The sequence below is a fragment of the Pseudophryne corroboree genome, chromosome 2 (assembly GCF_028390025.1).
Source record: "Pseudophryne corroboree isolate aPseCor3 chromosome 2, aPseCor3.hap2, whole genome shotgun sequence".
Classification (NCBI taxonomy): domain Eukaryota; kingdom Metazoa; phylum Chordata; class Amphibia; order Anura; family Myobatrachidae; genus Pseudophryne; species Pseudophryne corroboree.
The window spans coordinates 163,455,713-163,470,933 of NC_086445.1; positions in this window are offsets into that span (position 1 = coordinate 163,455,713).

A 15,221-nucleotide genomic window follows, 5' to 3' on the forward strand; every position below is an offset into this window, starting at 1 on the left:
CTGTTCTTAAAACCTTATCAGTTATGACAATGGAAAAACGCAAACTAAGAACTGTTTCTAGAGCACAGACGTAATATCCTCAAGGGCTTTCTGAATCATGGGGTCTCTAAACATTTCTTGACTGTCACAATAGAGACCCAAAGGGTCTAAAATTGATAGGTATCGAGACAATCAACTTTACCAAAAGGGGTGGAGACAGATACAACAGACTGTCTGAGGGAAAATTTTGGGATACACAAATTGAGGACCCTCGTTCCCGACGGCCTCAATGAGTGTATTGAGATTGACCCTAGTACACATTCAATCCATACCACACTTTCTCTATCGTCCTAGTGGATGCTGGGGTTCCTGAAAGGACCATGGGGAATAGCGGCTCCGCAGGAGACAGGGCACAAAAGTAAATCTTTCCGATCAGGTGGTGTGCACTGGCTCCTCCCCCTATGACCCTCCTCCAAGCCAGTTAGATTTTTGTGCCCGGCCGAGAAGGGTGCAATCTAGGTGGCTCTCCTAAAGAGCTGCTTAGAAAAGTTTAGCTTAGGTTTTTTATTTTACAGTGAGTCCTGCTGGCAACAGGATCACTGCAACGAGGGACTTAGGGGAGAAGAAGTGAACTCACCTGCGTGCAGGATGGATTGGCTTCTTGGCTACTGGACATCAGCTCCAGAGGGACGATCACAGGTACAGCCTGGATGGTCACCGGAGCCTTGCCGCCGGCCCCCTTGCAGATGCTGAAATAAGAAGAGGTCCAGAATCGGCGGCAGAAGACTCCTCAGTCTTCTAAAGGTAGCGCACAGCACTGCAGCTGTGCGCCATTTTCCTCTCAGCACACTTCACACGGCAGTCACTGAGGGTGCAGGGCGCTGGGAGGGGGGCGCCCTGGGAGGCAAATGAAAACCTATTTTGGCTAAAAATACCTCACATATAGCCTCCGGAGGCTATATGGAGATATTTAACCCCTGCCAGAATCCGTTAAGAGCGGGAGACGAGGCCGCCGAAAAAGGGGCGGGGCCTATCTCCTCAGCACACAGCGCCATTTTCCCTCACAGAAAGGCTGGAGGGAAGGCTCCCAGGCTCTCCCCTGCACTGCACTACAGAAACAGGGTTAAAACAGAGAGGGGGGGCACTAATTTGGCGTTAGAAATATATAAAAAAGATGCTATAAGGGAAAACACTTATATAAGGTTGTCCCTATATAATTATAGCGTTTTTGGTGTGTGCTGGCAAACTCTCCCTCTGTCTCTCCAAAGGGCTAGTGGGTCCTGTCCTCTATCAGAGCATTCCCTGTGTGTGTGCTGTGTGTCGGTACGTGTATGTCGACATGTAGGAGGACGATGTTGGTGAGGAGGCGGAGCAATTGCCTGTAATGGTGATGTCACTCTCTAGGGAGTCGACACCGGAATGGATGGCTTATTTAGGGAATTACGTGATAATGTCAACACGCTGCAAGGTCGGTTGACGACATGAGACGGCCGACAAACAATTAGTACCGGTCCAGACGTCTCAAAAACACCGTCAGGGGTTTTAAAACGCCCGTTTACTTTAGTCGGTCGACACAGACACAGACAGGGACACTGAATCCAGTGTCGACGGTGAATAAACAAACGTATTCCTTATTAGGGCCACACGTTAAAGGCAATGAAGGAGGTGTTACATATTTCTGATACTACAAGTACCACAAAAGAGGGTATTATGTGGGATGTGAAAAAACTACCATACTTTTTCCTGAATCAGATAAATTAAATAAAGTGTGTGATGATGCGTGGGTTCCCCCCGATAGAAAATTATGGGCGGTATACCCTTTCCCGCCAGAAGTTAGGGCGCGTTGGGAAACACCCCTTAGGGTGGATAAGGCGCTCACACGCTTATCAAAACAAGTGGCGGTACCGTCTATAGATAGGGCCGTCCTCAAGGATCAGCTGACAGGAGGCTGGAAAATATCATAAAAAGTATATACACACATACTGGTGTTATACTGCGACCAGCGATCGCCTCAGCCTGGATGTGCAGAGCTGGGGTGGCTTGGTCGGATTCCCTGACTAAAAATATTGATACCCTTGACAGGGACAGTATTTTATTGACTATAAAGCATTTAAAGGATGCATTTCTATATATGCGAGATGCACAGAGGGATATTTGCACTCTGGCATCAAGAGTAAATGCGATGTCCATAACTGCCAGAAGATGTTATGGACACGACAGGGGTCAGGTGATGCAGATTCCAAACGGCACAAAGGTGTATTGCCGTATAAAGGAAGAGGAGTTATTTGGGGTCGGTCCATCGGACCTGGTGGCCACGGCAACTGCTGGAAAATCCACCGTTTTTACCCTAAGTCACATCTCTGCAGAAAAAGACACCGTCTTTTCAGCCTCAGTCCTTTCGTCCCTATAAGATCATATCTGCCCAGGGATAGAGGAAAGGGAAGAAGACTGCAGCAGGCAGCCCATTCCCAGGAACAGAAGCGTTCCACCGCTTCTGACAAGTTCTCAGCATGGCGCTGAGACCGTACAGGACCCCTGGATCCTACAAGTAGTATCCCAGGGGTACAGATTGGAATGTCGAGACGTTTCCCCTTCGCAGGCTCCTGAAGTCTGCTTTACCAAGGTCTCCCTCCGACAAGGAGGCAGTATGGGAAAAAATTCACAAGCTGTATTCCCAGCAGGTGATAATTAAATTACCCCTCCTACTACAAGAAAAGGGGTATTATTCCACACTATATTGTGGTACTGAAGCCAGAAGGCTAGGTGAGACTTATTCTAAATCTAAAAATTTTTTGAACACTTACAAAGGTTCAAATCAAGATGGAGTCACTCAGAGCAGTGATAACGAACAGGAAGAAGGGGACTATATAGTGTCCCGGGACATCAGGGATGCTTACCTCTATGTCCCAAATTTGCCCTTCTCACTAAGGGTACCTCAGGTTCGTGGTGCAGAACTGTCACTATCAGTTTCAGACGCTGCCGTTTGGATTGTCCACGGCACCCCGGGTCTTTACTAAGGTAATGGCCGAAATGATGATTCTTCTTCGAAGAAAAGGCGTCTTAATTATCCCTTACTTGGACGATCTCCTGATAAGGGCATAGTCCAGGGAACAGTTGGAGGTAGGAGTAGCACTATCTCGGATACTGCTACAACAGCACGGGTGGATTCTAAATATTCCAAAATCGCAGCTGATCCCGACGACACGTCTGCTGTGCCTAGGGATGATTCTGGACACAGTCCAGAAAAAGGTGTTTCTCCCGAAAGAGAAAGCCAGGGAGTTATCCGAGCTAGTCAGGAACCTCCTAAAAACAGTGCATCATTGCACAAGGGTCCTGGTAGAAAATGGTGGCTTCCTACGAAGCAATTCCATTCGGCAGATTTCACGCAAGAACTTTTCAGTGGGATCTGCTGGACAAATGGTCCGGATCGCATCTTCAGATGCATCAGCGGATAACCCTATATCCAAGGACAAGGGTGTCTCTCCTGTGGTGGTTATAGAGTGCTCATCTTCTAGAGGGCCGCAGATTCGGCATTCAGGATTGGATGCTGGTGACCACGGAGCCCAGCCCGAGAGGCTGGGGAGCAGTCACACAAGGAAAAAATTTCCAGGGAGTGTGATCAAGTCTGGAGACTTTTCTCCACATAAATATACTGGAGCTAAGGGTAAATTTATAATGCTCTAAGCTTAGCAAGACCTCTGCTTCAAGGTCAGCCGGTATTGATCCAGTGGGAAAAACATCACGGCAGTCGCCCACGTAAACAGACAGGGCGACACAAGAAGCAGGAGGGCAATGGCAAAAACTGCAAGGACTTTTCGCTGGGCGGAAAATCATGTGATAGCACTGTCAGCAGTGTTTCATCCCGGGAATGGAAACTGGGAAGCAGACTTCCTCAGCAGGCACGACCTCCACCCGGGAGAGTGGAAACTTCATCGGGAAGTTTTTTCCACATGATTGTAAACCGTTGGGAAATACCAAAGGTGGACATGATGGCGTCCCGTCTGAACAAAAAACGGGACAGGTATTGCGCCAGGTCAAGAGACCCTCAGGCAATAGCTGTGGACGTTCTGGTAACACCGTGGGTGTACCAGTCGGTGTATGTGTTCCCTCCTCTGCTTCTCATACCTAAGGTGCTGAGAATTATAAGACGTAGAGGAGTAAGAACTATACTCATGGCTCCGGATTGGCCAAGAAGGACTTGGTACCCGGAACTTCAAGAGATGTTTACAGAGGTCTTATGGCCTCTGCCGCTAAGAAGGGACTTGCTTCAGCAAGTACCATGTCTGTTCCAAGACTTACTGCAGCTGCGTTTGTTGGCATGGCGGTGGAACGCCGGATCCTAAGGGAAAAAGGCATTCCGGAAGAGGTCATTCCTACCCTGGTCAAAGCCAGAAAGGAGGTGACCGCACAACATTATCACCACATGTGGCGAAAATATGTTGCGTGGTGTGAGGCCAGGAAGGCCCCACAAAGAAATTTCAACTCGGTCGATTCCTGCATTTCCTGCAAACAGGAGTGTCTATGGGCCTCAAATTGGGGTCCATTAAGGTTCAAATTTCGGCCCTGTCAATTTTCTTCCAGAAAGAATTGGCTTCAGTTCCTGAAGTCCAGAACTTTGTCAAGGGAGTATTGCATATACAACCCTCTTTTGTGCCTCCAGTGGCACTGTGGGATCTCAACGTAGTTCTGGGATTCTTCAAATCACATTGGTTTAAAACCAGTCAAATCTGTGGATTTGAAGCATCTCACATGAAAAGTGACCATGTTCTTGGCCCTGGCCTGGACCAGGCGAGTGTCAAATTGGTGGTTTTTTTCTCAAAAAAGCCCATATTTGTTTGTCCATTCGGACAGGGCAGAGCTGCGGACTCGTCCCCAGTACTCTCCCTAAGGTGGTGTCAGTGTTTCACCTGAACCAGCTTATTGTGGTGCCTTGCACCTACTAGGGACTTGGAGGACTCCAAGTTGCTAGATGTTGTCAGGGCCCTGAAAATATAGGTTCCAGGACGGCTGGAGTCAGGAAAACTGACTTGCTGTTATCCTGTATGCACCCAACAAACTGGGTGCTCTTCCTTTTAAGCAGACTATTGCTAGTTGGATGTGTAATACAATTCAGCTTGCACATTCTGTGGCAGGCCTGCCACAGCCAAAATATCTAAATGCCCATTCCACAAGGAAGGTGGGCTCATCTTGGGCGGCTGCCCGAGGGGTCTCGGCTTTACAACTTTGCCGAGCGGTTATTTAGTCAGGGGCAAACACGTTTGTAAAATCCTACAAATTTGATACCCTGGCTAAGGAGGACCTGGAGTTCTCTCATTCGGTGCTGCAGAGTCATCCGCACTCTCCCGCCCGTTTGGGAGCTTTGGTATAATCCCCATGGTCCTTTCAGGAACCCCAGCATCCACTAGGACGATAGAGAAAATAAGAATTTACTTACCGATAATTCTATTTCTCGGAGTCCGTAGTGGATGCTGGGCGCCCATCCCAAGTGCGGATTATCTGCAATACTTGTACATAGTTACAAAAATCGGGTTATTATTGTTGTGAGCCATCTTTTCAGAGGCTCCGCTGTTATCATACTGTTAACTGGGTTTAGATCACAAGTTGTACGGTGTGATTGGTGTGGCTGGTATGAGTCTTACCCGGGATTCAAAATTCCTCCCTTATTGTGTACGCTCGTCCGGGCACAGTACCTAACTGGCTTGGAGGAGGGTCATAGGGGGAGGAGCCAGTGCACACCACCTGATCGGAAAGCTTTACTTTTGTGCCCTGTCTCCTGCGGAGCCGCTATTCCCCATGGTCCTTTCAGGAACCCCAGCATCCACTACGGACTCCGAGAAATAGAATTATCGGTAAGTAAATTCTTATTTTTCCTAATCCCCCCCACCCACCCCTGCCTCAATGGATTATCTTTCTTTTCTCCCTTTCTTCCTCTATTTCCTTTATTAATTGCCATTCAGTTAATGCACAATGCAGTTGGTTTACTAACATACAAGTGCAAGGAGACACTTCTACTGTTATCCTCTGTTATTCCTATAGTTATTACTAAAGCATCTTTAAATTATTGAGTAAAATAAAATAAGAAAACAGATTTAGGATAGAATATGTATTAAACTATCTATAAATTAAGAGAGTATGGGTAGATATTTATTGAATAGAAAATTTATTTATCATGTATTGATTTTTACCATATAAGGGTGTATTCAATTAAAGTCTGATCCATTCTGACATGTATTTGTCGGAATGGATCCGACAACCCCTATTCAATCCCATCTAAAATTCAACTTTTTCAAGTCGAATTTAGATGGGACCCAGAGGAGGAGAGGGGGGGTGAGCCGTGCGGGGACAGCCGGTGGCAGCCAGAGGAGATCAGCGCTACTCCGTAGTAGCGGAATAGCGCTGCAGCAGGATGTCACTCACCCGCCCGACCTCACGGCAGCTTCCACCCGGCTCCAGCAGCATGCTGGAGCCGGGTGGAAGCTGCCGTGAGGTCGGGCGGGTGAGTGACATCCAGCTGCAGCGCTACTGTAGCGCTGATCTCCCTTTATGCCTGCCGGCTGTCCCCCCGTCTCCCTGCAGCTCCAGCACCCCCCTCGCCGCCTCTGGGTCCATCTCATTCCGACATCATGTTGATGTCGGATTGAGAAGGTCGAAAACGGGGCCAAAACCTGTCGGATTTGGCCCCGTTTTCGACATCACGTGGATCGGCAGCTATTCCGCCGATCCACGTGCTTTTCGACAAGTCGAGGCATTCGACTTGTCAAAAAGCTTTGAATAGGTTGAATCAGGATTCGACCTTAAAAAGTCAAAAACTGCCGTCTTTTCGACAGACTGCAGTTTTCGACTGCAATTAAATATATCCCATAACCCATATGAGATGTCATATACAGGTGTCTATTAATATGTCTAAAATACATATATGCTCCATATAATCTAATTAAAAGTATTGGAGTTTATTATTTTATTTTGTTCACAATGTCCCTACTAGCTATATAGTTCTGCCATTTTTCATCATGTATTTATCAGATATATTTTTTTCTGCTGCGGGGTACACTGGGCTCCACAAGTCTGGACAATGGGTGTAGAGTAGGATCTTGATCCGAGGCACCAACAGGCTCAAAGCTTTGACTGTTCCCAGAATGCACAGCGCGGCCTCCTATATCACCCCGCCTCCCAGCACAGGAGCTCAGTTTGTTAGTTGGTGCTGCAGTAAGCAGGCACTTAACAGAGGGGCTGCTCCATGCAGCCCTAAAAAGGCTTTTTTTCTGAAGAAAAAGTGAAGACTTCAGGGCAGCAGCAGGGGTAAATGTCTTCTGACATTCTCTGCTGCAGCTCCAGCTCTCCCCAGCGGCGCTGTACAATCCCGAGCCCTGGTTGCCGGGTACCTACAGCGGAGGCTCCGGTTTACTTCATGTTAGGCACACACAGCTGGGGCTCTCCAGGATCGCGTGGCCGCGCTTCGGGAGGTGGTAAGTCGCGATCTGGCGCGGTCAGTGGGAGGCGGGCCGCGCGCGCTGGCGGTGTACACTGTGGCAGTACAGGCGATCCCACTAGATCACCAGGGCATGGGACAGGTCAGATTTTCTCTATAAACCGTTTTATTAGAGCCCGCAGTACCCGGTGGTTTTGCCAGCAGGGGGCTAGAGCTTGGACCTGAAGCCCCTCCCCCAGCCCCAGGGTGCCATTTTCTGCAAATGTTCCCGCCCTGGAGCTGTATATCTGTCTCTCCCTCACTCCCAGTCAGTGTCTGCGGCGCCATTACTCCTCAGCTCACTGTTCCTGGGACTGCTTGGGCAAATCCTCCTATGTAAAGCCGCCTGGTTCTCAGCGCTGTGCCTTTACATGACACTTAAGTATTCTACCTGCCTTTTTAGTCAGTGCTAGTTAAGAAAGAGTGCATTTAGTCAGGGGTTTATAGTACAATTACCCTGTGATATACATCCAGTTTCTTACTGTGTAGTGTTATATCTATTGACTATATAGCTGTGTAAGCTAGTCCAGTGCAGTATTATTGTCTGTAATAACCTCTGCATTGTACAAACTGTGACTATTTGTGTGTGCATTGATAGCCGAGTGGTGTCCATCTCGTGTCTTTCACTCAACTTGCTATCCCTATATTCTATAACCTGAGGGGGCTTGGTGCGTCAGGTGTTATTTAATATAGGATTTTCACAAATCTGTATTACGTATTTTTCTCTGTGATTTAGTCCCCATATCTCTCCTTTATCTCTGCTGGTGCTGACTGCACTGCGCAGGGGTTTGGGTTTAGGGATATAGTGCTGCTAATAATTGTACTGTTACCTCATACTGCAAGTATATCATGTCTGCTTCTGAGGGTAACGGTTCTGGGGCGGAACACACTGCTGGTGTTGCTGAAGCCACAGGCACATATGGGGAGAATATAGCAGCTGTGGGCTCTGGTTCTGGGGGCTCCTTGCCCCCCAGTGGGACTGTGGCAACGGAGTCACATACTGACCCTCTGTGGGCTGCTTTTTCCACGCTTCTGCATACGCTAGTTCATAAACTAACACCCCCTATGGGACCCCTATGCCGGTACAACCGTATGTGGTTACTGCAGCTATCCCGCCGTGGGCGGACGAGTTATCTGCTCAATTAAAGAAGTTGAACCAGCCCCTGACTACTAAAAAGTCTGACCAACGCTCGCCTAAGTCCAAGAGCGAGCGCTCGTCTCCTCACAATCCACTGCTGTCACTGACACCTCGTCTGATGAAGACAGCACTTACACTGACCCCACAGGTTCTGACTCAGATACAGCTGATGGGGAGGGTAGTTCACATGTGGATGTTCCTGATCATTTGGAGGCTATCAAGTTAATTCTGCAGATTATGGATGATCCCGAGCCATCCGTTCCTCCTAAGAAACCAGATAGGTTTAAGCGTCCAGAAGGTGATTAAACAAGTTTTACCTCACTCTGACCACCTAGTGGATACATGTCAGGAACCCTGGCAAAGCCCGGGTACGAAGTTTGTGCCTCAAAAGAAGATGCTGGCTCGCTATCCCCTCGAGCCAGAGCTGTCTAAGAATTGGGAAACGCCTCCTCCAGTAGACTCGCATGTGGCTAGGATGGTGCTTTCCTCAGCTCTACCTGTCTCTACCGTCACGTCTCTAAAAGAGCCTACGGATAAACGTGTGGAGGGTTGTCTTAAAGCGATTTACACCATCACGGGTGCTGCACAAAGGCCGATTATTGCAGCTACATGGGCGGCAGAGGCTATTGAAGCATGGGCCTTGGAGTTAGAAGCTGAAATCTCCTCTGACCATGCTAGACAATGCTTGTCATATATTGTCACAGCTTCTCGCTATATTAAAGAGGCGGCTTCTGATGCCGGTATCCTAGCAGCCAAGGCCTCTACTACGTCAGTCCTGGCTCGCAGGATATTGTGGCTGAGATCCTGGTCTGTGGATCTGGACTCTAGAAAAACCCTGGAGGTACTCCCTTTCAAGGGAGATATTCTGTTTGGGGAGGACTTAAATAAGATAGTGGCTGACTTGGCTACTGCCAAAACTGCCTGTCTGCCTAATACAGCTCCTTCTGTGTCGAAGGCCAAAGGCATGTCCTTTCGCCCCTTTCGTCCTTCAGGTAAAGCAAAAGGTCAGGCATACCATAAGCAGGCCCGCACTTCCAAACCTGGTAAGCCGAAGCCCAAAAGAGCCTGGGCTGCCCGTCAGCCAGCAGCCAAGACCGATAAGCCTGCCGCATGTAGGGGCGGGCCTCCCCCTGGGGTATCCCAGGGTGGGCGAGCCGGCTTCTAGGGTATACCCAGGAATGGTTGAAGACCACTTCAGATGCCTGGGTACGGGAAGTCGTCACTCGAGGTTACGCCATAGCCTTCAAAAACCGACCCCCTCATCGATTTTGCCAGCCAGACGTCCCGTCAGACCAGACAAAGGCAAACACTCTACATTCGGTGGTACAGACCCTCTTGGATACAGGAGTCGTGGTACAGGTGCCTCTTGCTCAGAGGGGCCGGGGGTACTATTCTCCGCTGTTTCTAGTCCCGAAACCGAATGGGTCCTCCCGGCCCATTCTCAACCTCAAGGCACTGAACAGGTTTGTGAAGGTTTCCAAGTTCCAAATGGAAACCCTTCGCTCTATAGTTCTGGCCTTGGAACCTGGGGACTACATGGTCTCCCTGGACATACAGGATGCTTACCTGCATATTCCTATAGCAGTGTCACATCAACAATACCTGAGGTTCGCTATTGGCAACCTCCATTACCAGTTTTGGGCATTACCATTTGGTTTAACAACGGCTCTGCGAGTCTTCCCCAATGTTATGACGGTGGTACTCCGCCGTCAAGGGGTCAGGATACTGCCGTATCTGGACGACTTGTTAATCCTGGCAAATTCCCCAGATCTTCTCCTGCGTCATCTGGATATGACGGTCCGGTTTCTACAAGCCCACGGGTGGGTCATCAACTGGAAGAAATCCTCCCTGGTCCCTGCTCAGAGCATGGTGCACCTGGGAGCGCTGTTGAACACTCACAACCAGAGGTTGTTTTTGTCTCAGGAGAAAGTCCTGAAGCTTCAGGACAGGATTCGTTGCTTCCTTTCTCATCCGCAAGTGTCGATACATTTGGCAATGCAGGTGCTGGGTCTCATGGTGTCAGCATTCGACATGGTGGAGTATGCTTAATTCCATTCTCGCCCCCTCCAGAAGCTGATTCTAGCCAAGTGGGACGGCCTGCCTCACCGGATCAGGTCTCAAATGATCTCTTTGACTCCTGAGGTCCGTCTGTCGCTGCTCTGGTGGCTCCAGGACCAACAATTGTGCAGGGGCCGTCCCTTCTGGATATCCAACTGGGTCCTGTTGACGACAGATGCCAGTCTAAGAGGTTGGGGCGTGGTGCTGGAGCAGCACTCCTTGCAGGGTCGGTGGACCAAGGAGGAATCTCTCCTCTTGATCAACATTCTGGAATTGCGGGCGGTCTTCAATGCGTTGAACCTAGCCCAGCATTTGATTCAGAACCATCCTGTTCAAGTACAGTCGGACAACGCCACCACAGTGGCTTACATAAATCATCAAGGCGGCACTCGAAGCCGTTTGGCAATGAAGGAAGCCTCACAGATTCTACGTTAGGCAGAACACCATCTACCGGCAATATCGGCAATATTCATTCCGGGAGTCCTGAATTGGGAAGCGGACTTTCTCAGTCGTCAGGACGTGCATGCCGGCGAGTGGGGCCTCCATCCAGAAGTGTTTCAACTCCTCGTGGAAAGGTGGGGTCTTCCAGATGTGGATCTGATGGCGTCTCGACACAATCACAAGGTTCCGGTCTTTGGAGCAAGGACAAGGGATCCTCAAGCAGCATTCGTGGATGCGCTGGCGGTGCCGTGGAGGTTTCAGCTGCCGTACGTGTTCCCTCCGGTGTCACTCCTGCCGAGGGTAATTCGGAAGTTCAAGCAAGAAAAAGGAAATCTGCTTCTCATAGCTCCGGCGTGGCCCAGAAGGCACTGGTTCTCAGACCTGCAAGGCCTATCGTCAGAGCGTCCAATTCTACTTCCGCAACGCCCAGACCTTCTCGTTCAGGGCCCTTGTGTCTACCAGGACCTAGCCTGGCTATCTTTGACTGCGTGGCTCTTGAAGCTTCCGTCTTGAGGGCTAAGGGTTTTTCTGAAGAGGTCATTAAAACTATGTTGCGGGCCCGGAAACCGGCTTCTGCTCGGATCTACCATAGGGTCTGGCATTCATACTTTGGTGCGCATCTAACGATTATGACGCTTCCAAGTTTAGTACAGCCAAACTGTTGGCTTTTCCGCAGCAGGGCCTAGATTTAGGCCTGCGTCTGGCCTCCCTCAAGGTTCATATTTCTGCCTTGTCGGTGTGGTTTCAGAGAAAAATTGCAACGTTACCTGATGTTCATACTTTCACTCAGGGTGTGTTGCGTATTCAACCTCTCTATGTCCCGCCTGTGGCTCCTTGGGACTTGTCGGTGGTTTTGGAGGCGTTACAGGAGCCTCCATTTGAACCTCTTGGTTCAGCTGACCTTAAGTGGCTTTCCCTTAAGGTGGTGTTCTTGCTGGCTATTGCCTCTGCTAGAAGAGTGTCGGATCTGGGTGCCTTGTCTTGTAGTTCCCCATATCTGATTTTTCACCGGGACCGGGCGGTTCTTAGGACTCGTCCCGGATATTTACCTAAGGTGGTTTCTTCGTTCCACCTTAATCAGGAGATTGTGGTTCCAGCCTTTGTCTCTCCTGATTTGTCTCCCAAAGAGCGGTCTTTGGATGTGGTACGGGCTCTCCGTATCTATGTGAAAAGAACTGCTTCTATTCGAAAATCTGATTCTCTCTTTGTTTTGTTTGGATTTCACAAACGTGGCTGGCCTGCTCAGACCCTGGCCAGATGGATTAGAATGGTGATTGCACATGCTTATGTGCAGGCTGGTCGGTCAGCTCCTGCTCATATTACGGCCCATTCTACTCGGTCTGTTGGACCTTCTTGGGCAGCCCAACGCGGTGCGTCCCTTGAACAATTGTGCAAGGCGGCTATGTGGTCCTCCGGAAACACGTTCATAAGGTTCTATGCCTTCGATACTGCCGCTTCCCAGGATGCTTCCTTTGGACGCCGGGTTCTTGTGCCCGCTACAGTGTGTCCCCTCCCATAAGGAACTGCTTTAGGACATCCCCATTGTCCAGACTTGTGGAGCCCAGTGTACCCTGCTGCAGAAAACGAGTTTTATGGTAAGAATTTACCTTTGTTAAAACTTTCTGCGAGGTACACTGGGCTCCACAAGGCGCCCACCCTGACGCACTTAGCTTCTTTGGGTTCATATGGCATTAGCCGCTGACACTTCTCCTGTCGTGAGAGTGTGGTGTATGTGGCTACTAACCGTTGTCGTCTCTTTTCCTGCTACTGCGTTGGGCTGGTTAACTAAACTGAGCTCCTGTGCTGGGAGGCGGGGTGATATAGGAGGCGGCGCTGTGCATTCTGGGAACAGTCAAAGCTTTGAGCCTGTTGGTGCCTCGGATCAAGATCCTACTCTACACCCATTGTCCAGACTTGTGGAGCCCAGTGTACCTCGCAGAAAGAGTTTTAACAAAGGTAAGTTCTTACCATAAAACTTGTTATTTATACCAATGTACAAAATATTGTTGAATTTAATTCTCATTTTTAATTTTTTCTATGTATATGCTTGATTAAATATATAGATTGAATGACAGCCATAGGAGTCCTAGTTAAATGTGTAGCAATTAATAGATTCTATAAGAATATTGATTGCACACGTGATTGTCATAATAGGAGCCCTTTAAATAGAGCTCCTTCAGTTCTAGGAGTCATCTCTTTGAAAAGTCATCTCTTTGAAAAAGTCACGTGTAGTCGTGACGAAACGCATCAGGACTCCGCCCACAACGCCGCTAACAAGTTCAGGTGGACACTCCAGACACCGGGCACGCTGTGCATACACCATCATATAAGCCGCTTCAAGCACAGCACGGGAGAGGGGAGGCTAATCCCCCTCCAGCTTGTACATCTGACCGCAATTCACCCATCCACTACGGGACTCGACACACACTGTCACACCCAGCGGCTGTACTACCGGCTATAAACGCGGTCCACACGCCGCCAATACCAACAGTGCTGACATCTTTTGGGCTAACAACCTGTATGATACGACTGCAGCGGTAGAGACTGTAGTGTGGAGATTTATATCCAGCTTACCGCGGTCCCTCCACTATTGGAATTAATGGCTCATTCTTCATCAGCTTCACGCCAGCATGCACCTGAGCTTGGTAAGTATAAGCCACCTAATGACAGCGGCTAATAATATTTGATTTCACTTATATTACAGCAGTTCACAAAGCCATCACGAATCAATTTACTCAGGGGACGCCCGGTATAGTTCACTGGTCCTATTGTCACTGAACATTTATATTGGCACACGGACTTGGTTTTCAGCTGCTTTTAATTTCAATTTGCATTATTACTAAACAATTATATTAAGTGTTGAACATTCATTATGTAATCGCTATATATTTATATAAGAATGTTTTTCATATAATAGCAAAGCATACAGCTACAATGGAGTATTTGCTCATTTTTAATAAAGTCATTTTAATTTATTAATTTGGACTCCTTGGCTGTTATCATCTGAGGTACAGTACGCATGGATATATGAGCACCTCTATTAATTTCTTTTTGTTCAGGTATTTATATTAGGTGTAATACACAACTCCTATATAGAGGCGAACGTATACCAAGTACTGTTAATATTTGTCTCTGCTGTATTAATTTGACACAGGCGCTGCAGTAAATAGTGTTGGTTTACATACTAAAGTGGGCAGAACTTCCTCATCCAGTCCGCAGTGTTCGTTCCGGGAGTCCTAAACTGGGAAGCGGACTTTATCAGTCGACACGCCATTCAGGCAAGCGAATGGGCTCTACACCCGGAGGTCTTCCAGACTCTAGTAGACAAGTAGGGGTTGCCAGAGATAGATCTCATGGCATCCCGTCTGAACAACAAAGTGCTCACATACGGGGGTCAAGAACAAAGGATCCCAGAGCGATCTTTGTCGATGCCCTGTCGGTGAGATGGGATTTTCATCTGGCTTATTTGTTTCCTCCAATCACCATATTACCCAGGGTGGTGAGAAAAATAAAGCAAGGAAAAGGTGCCGTGATACTAATAGCTCCGGCTTGGCCCAGAAGACATTGGTACACAGATCTGCAGAGGATGTCGCTGGATGTTTCACTTCTGCTCCCTCAACATCCAGATCTACTTATGCAGGGTCCTTGTTATCAAAAACATCTGGATCGACTGTCGTTGACGGCGTGGCTCCTGAGACCTCTATCCTGAAGTCAAGGGGATTCTCACAACAGGTAATTCAAACTATGCTCAGAGCAAGGAAGGAAACCCTCCTCAGCTCGCATTTATCACCGAATATGGCAAACCTATATTCATTGGTGCAGTGAACGGAAAATGGACCCTAAATCTTTCAGAGTTTCCAGGGTCTTTGCATTCCTTCAGGCAGGAATGGATAAAGGTTTGAAGGTGGCTTCCTTGAGAGTGCAAGTATCAGCATTGACTGTATGGTTTCAAAAGAAAATTGCCAATTTGCAGGTTGTGCGTACTTTTTTCCAGGGAATACTGTGCATTCAACCTCCTTTTGTTCCTCCTACAGTGCTTTGGGACTTAAGTCTAGTCCTGAAACCCCTTCAAGTTGCCCCGTTTGAACCACTTAATAAAGTGGATCTTAAATGGTTGAGAGCTAAAGTTCTCTTTCT